Source organism: Strigops habroptila, chromosome 1 (assembly GCF_004027225.2).
Source record: "Strigops habroptila isolate Jane chromosome 1, bStrHab1.2.pri, whole genome shotgun sequence".
NCBI lineage: Eukaryota > Metazoa > Chordata > Aves > Psittaciformes > Psittacidae > Strigops > Strigops habroptila.
Window position 1 is genome coordinate 22317177 of NC_044277.2, and position 6000 is coordinate 22323176.

Genomic DNA, 6000 nt, shown 5'->3' on the forward strand with positions numbered 1-6000 from the left:
ACACTTCATCTGCCCAAATGTATTTTTTTACAAATGAAAACCTTAACATCCAGCTAGGTCAGCGATAAAACAAATAAGCAAAAGAAATGGAAGGCAGGCATACCAGCAACGTTCCCTGTACCTCCCAAAGGTGTTTCTGCAGGGACAAAGCAGTAGATGCTCTATCAGCTTTCCATGCCCGTGTTGCTGCTGTCACCCCTCGCTGGCCGCCCAAACAGCTTGGTGCTGCAGTGTCTGGTGTCTGCAGCCATATTCTAGCTTGGGAGAAAGCCCTACTGCATCTTTGGCTGAGGTTTGAGATTTGAGTGGAAAGATTTCAGGGAGCTGACAGAAGTATTAAGACCCAGCTCTGATCATAGAGGACCATCAAGGGCTCAAGCCCTTTCTGCCTCCCAATACTTGTGTGGCTTAGCACAGATTCAGAAGCTACTGGTTCCTGCCTAATAAATGTAGGGCTCATCTTCTTAAATATGAAATACCAGCATTTTCTGGTTTTTATGAACATCCAATCCTTTGTTTTTTTTCATATTGCTTCATATAGGATTTAGCTGTTGCACTGAGGTCTCAATGGTCACAGTTCTTCAGTCTACACTTCATTTGCACCGGTCACTCCATCAAGAGAAGAGCAAAGTTTGCCTTGAAGTCAGCCTGAATGTGAAGAAGCTTAAGGGTCCTGGATAACTAAATAAATAGCAGCATGAGCCTGAAAAAGAATGGTTCCAAACTTGCAGCACGGGTATGTCCTCACTGCCCAGCATCGCCAAAAGGGAGTGAGTGAAAGGCGCATCATACCCAACTAGTTTCCTGAAGCTTCCCCAGAGAGGTGCTGTGAATACTCTCTCCCAGTATGTGTGGACCATTCACCATTTCCTCATAAACTACTATGTGCAGAGATTGCCAGCTGGGAATTTAAGGTAAATATCTCTCTCCGTGAGATGTCTGTAGTAAATAGCCTGGAAGGGCACTACCTGGGAGATGCATGGCCATTACATGCTGCCAACAAAGTATGTTTCTGTAATGGTATTGCCTCTGGTTTAACCAACTTTTGTTTGTAACAAACTAGAGCACAAAGAGAACAATTTTTGTGCAGAATGTTACTGTGACTGCTATAGGGTTTTTCTTTATAAAAAGTTCTGCTTAGTGGAAAACACACCATCAACTTTAACCATTTATTCTTTAATAACTGCCCACACAGCAAAAGGAATTTTAAAACTTCTTCATAGCCTGCATGGTGCTTCTGTCTCATTTTTTGAAGGGGAGAGCACCCTCCACCTCCTTTGAAAATACTAAGACTGTTTGAGCAACAGTCCATCTCTGCATCTTCCATTGTAACTTTGCAATAATAGTAGCTTTCCTGAAATGTATCTCAAAGGCAGTTTGGGCTGTAAGTTATGCTAAAGGTTGGACTTGCCTATGTGAGGGTCTGACAGAGACTATGTACATTCTTCCATTCCTCCAAATATATTCTGGGTGTTAAGAGATCTCTCACTAGTGTATGAATGTTCAAGAAACTATTTCCTTTGCGTTTGGTTCACTTTGATATTTTTGGATTATCTTTAAAACAAGAACAAGCCCAATTTAAAAAAAAAATCACTAAATAAGATTCTAATTAATGTTTCCCACTGCTATTGTGGAACAAAAGGTTTTAAAGTTTCTGAAACATGTTGGGACATCTGTCCTCAGTTTCTATACACAATGCAGAAAGTCCAAACCAACATGGGAAACCTTGTTCTGAAGGCATGCCAGTCCAGATACATAATCTGAAGAGTTTCATATGGTTCAGATCAGATTATAAAAAATGCCTCTGAACTGTTTTATCCTTAGCTAACATGATTTTAAACTTCAAATTTTTCAACCTCAGTTCAAGAAAGCACTTAGAGATATGCTTAATTATAACCACCTCTGGTTTTCACAATCATGCTTTTCTTTGCTCTCCTGGAGAGCATTTGTTATTCCTATAATAAAACGTAAGAGGAAATAATGAAGTAATTGCTTTCAGGAGTCGGTACTATGGAATTATGAGAATACAGCAGTAGCTTAAACTTCACCATTCTGCTTGCTGACTGACTCATTTGGTATGAAGTCAAGTGAGGGCCAGCATGTGAGCACAGGAAAACCTGAATTCCATTTTATTTGTTTTTTTTTTTCAAATGGCTGCTTTGTGGAGCATTTCTGAACTTTGCTGCAGTTGGAATGTTACACTAAGCAGCTGCTGATCAAACACGTCACTGAATCTAGGTCAGGTCTAATTTGTGAAACTCGCAGAGTTAGTCACTATGGCAGCTTTCTGAAAGGTACAGATGGAGAATCCATGAGCTGTGGGAACAGAATTATGGGGCTTCTTCTCACCATCAGTTTTAATGCAATTTGTTTTATTTCCTTTTCCAGGAGTTCCTTTTTCTCAGAGTTCCTAGTAAAAGAGAGATTAAATGTGACAGCCACATCTGTTTTAGGAAATTCCCGTGGAGATATCAGATTGGTAGCTGGCTCAAGGGATGTTAAAAGTCAATGCTTCTGGTCTGAGCAGGTGGTCTATGAACATTATGAAAAATCTGTAGCCTTTTATAATCACTTTCATCTCAGGATCTCAAAGCGCTCTATAAATATCAGTTGATCAAGCCTCACAACATCCCTGGGAGGTGATCACTTTGTAATTGAACAGAGTGGGTTTTATGGCTCACAAGTTTGCCGCTGGCTGTGAAATCCTATTTGTGACTCACACAATCTGCCACAAGTAGAGCAGATGTCTTGCTGCTGTGTCTGGAAATAAAAGCTGTTTGCGATGCAGTGGTGCTGTGCCACTGGTATGTGGGTTCTTCTTCCCTTCTGATCTGCTCCACTGTCCCTTGTTCTCCCATTCTCGTTTCCTGGTGCCCCTGCCAAGTGTACACGCTAGCCATGCTTTCTTTTGGATGTACACCTTGTGCCATATTTTCCAGAGAGAGCTTGACATAGATGCAGGCTTTACAGATTGTTTCTCTGCAGTTCCTAGGATGAAATGTGTACTAAGATGTACTTCAGCCAGCCTTCTCCTAGGTGTAGCAGTGGGGAAACCAGTGGTGCTATCCCTTCTCAGTGTTGTTGGGGTTAATTTAAAGGGTTAACTTAGCATCACAGAGACCAAGTCAATAGAGAATGTCAAAAGAGAATGTCTGACTGAGCAATGTTCTGCAGCCAGCAGAAGCTGCCTTGTAAGTCAGACCTGTCTGCCCTATGGGTGGCATGAGATTCACCAAGGGCATGTTTGCTTCAGTGAATATTACATTTGTATTTCATAAGAAACCATGAACAGGCTTGTTTCAGAATCCAGTCATACATGATAAATAATATTTGTGTGTGTGCATCCATGTATGCATGCATGTGTGTATATGTACTGCTTATATGATATTTGCCAACACTTTTAGATATTAGAACAGAACTTTGATACAAAAATAATTTTTTCTGTGGGTTTTTTTTTTTTTTTAATTATTATTTGTTTGTTTCTATAGCTGTAGAGGATATTTATGTTGAGCACACTTTGGCTTGCACTGAACATATATAAAATTCAGACATATTCTAGCTCTATTGTAACCTCTTGGGACATAGCCATTCGGGCCCTCCAAGGATGGTGTTACTTCCTTCAGTAAAAATGGGATAGGGGGCATGAGGAAGATCAGTATTTCCAGACAAAAACACTCCCAGTTGCTTGGATAAAGACATGAGGCTTTGTTGCTTGTGTGATAACACTCAGGTTATAAGTATCAACTTTTGACAATGTTGATCCACAATCCATGATGCTAACTGGTAAATCCTGGTTTGTTGCTTTAGGCTCTTTTTAGAATATGATTGCCATTGAAGTCTGGAACTTGTGCTGCATATTATACCTCTTAGTGTAATAAGGTTAATAATACCAACTCTATCCCCAGCCAATATTTACAGGACAAAGAAATCCTTAATTGTAAAGGTAATTGAGTTTTTTGATACTATTACACCAGAGGACAACTTGACATGTTGTCAAGTGACAACATGATTTTCAAGTGGTTATAATTTTTAAATTTGCTTTGTAAAGGACTTCACCTTCCCATCTCCATAGCAGTCAGCACATCTGGATCTCCACCCTGATTGTGACCTCTGGATATTGCCATAATATAAATGTTAAATAAACATAATTATTGATAAAAAGTGGGCAGGTTATTTCTTCCCTTGATTTGTGGTTTAAAAGATTTCCATGGACATGTGTTGTTCCTAGTCTCCAGCTATCAATAGATTAATGACCAGTGTGTGAGAACGGTGTTACTAAATTTAAAAAGCTGAGGATTCTTTCCAATGGCTGAACCAAAGTGACTGAGTTCAGCTTTCAGTCCATTTGCATTTTGGCTATATCACAACATGCTACAGATTGCTTAGCAAAAAGTATCGAATGATCAGATGGAACAGACAACAATCTGGGAGAAACTGAAAATTTTACTGGGAGAAAGGAAGCAATCAGGAAGTTTACTACTGTGAAACTTTGTTCTGTACCCCAAAGAAGGGAACAAGGAGACTAGCTTCTTGGAGATTAAAATGTGTAATAGCAGGCAAACCTTTGTACACTTAGAGCATCCAGTTCTCAACACAGCAAACAGTAACTTAGAAACATATGTGGTGAGCAGTAACACTCATAAATCTTAAGAGATTATATGTTCCTAATGTGAGACTTCAGACTGATCTATTTTGTTAAGTGCCAAACTTCAGCATGATTCAATCAAGTTTTGCTTAATCTGAATTTATTTACTCTTTGTGATGATGATTCATTGAACATGTCTGTGGTCCAGTCTGTTGAACTAATTTATCAGGCATTTTGATGGACTGGTGATTTGTCTTCTCTGAACATTTCATGGTTTATTTATTTATATCATCTGGATTGTGTAGAACAAGAATTGAAGTTCTGCTAAGAATTAAACATTCCTCAATGATGCCTTTAGTAACAGGAAACACACTCTAGATAGGTATTCTTGTTGCAGTGTAGCCAAACAACAAAGCCAGGAAAACTTCTTTTCTTACGTACAGATGCAATTCCCCTAACTAAATTACTGTGTTAACCTGCGTAGATTTTTATCAGAGACACAACTTGGCAAAGACGGAGGGACAACAGTGGTAAGGTTTCTCTGTATAGGACACGGGGATTTTCTGGAGGCTGGCCCAGAATTATAGGTCATCCCAAGAGAAATAAGACACAAGGGTTTTGTTTACATAGCCCAATTAACGTGCAAATGCTGTGCAGAGAGGCATTCTCACACTAGCTGTCCTCTGGCTCTTATGGTTAATGATAAGTATGAGATAGGCCAGGATGGACTTGAGCAGAAATTGGCAACTTCTATACATTCCCAGAACTGTATTTGAACAGCTGTTCTCTACTAAAATCCATGTCACTATGACCACATTGGTGTGGCTACTTGTTAAAGCTAACTTCAGAACAGCTATGAACAGCTGGTATGCCTACCTTCAGTGCAGGTACATCGCTTTGGCCTTCTGTTTTCCAAGGGAATGTATCTCATCAGGTGACTTTCAGAATGATATCCAACTCTCTACCTGTGAAGGAAGTAAAGAATAAACACATGGAAGAGGCAAAATATTTCCCAGAGGGGAAGGTGCTCATTTTCTGTCCATATGGGTGCAGAATAAGAATGGACTCTCTTCTAAAGGGATGCAGTCTGCTAGGTCTGGGCTTCCCAATGCAAGAGATATGGACATAACTAAACTGATTTCAGTGAAAAACCACTGAGATATTTAAGGGACTGGAGCATATGATATATGAGGAGAGATGATGAGGGTTGGGGCTGTTCAGTCTGGAGAAAAGAAGGCTCCAGAAGATCTCAGTAATGTGTGTAGAACACCTGACTGAGTAAAGAAGTACAAAGAAGATGTAGCCAGGCTCTTCTCTGTGTTGCCCAGCGACAGGACAAGAGGCAATGGGAACAAATTGAAGCACAGGGAAGTCCATTAAAGCATAAGAAAAGACTTCTTCAATGCAAGGGTGGT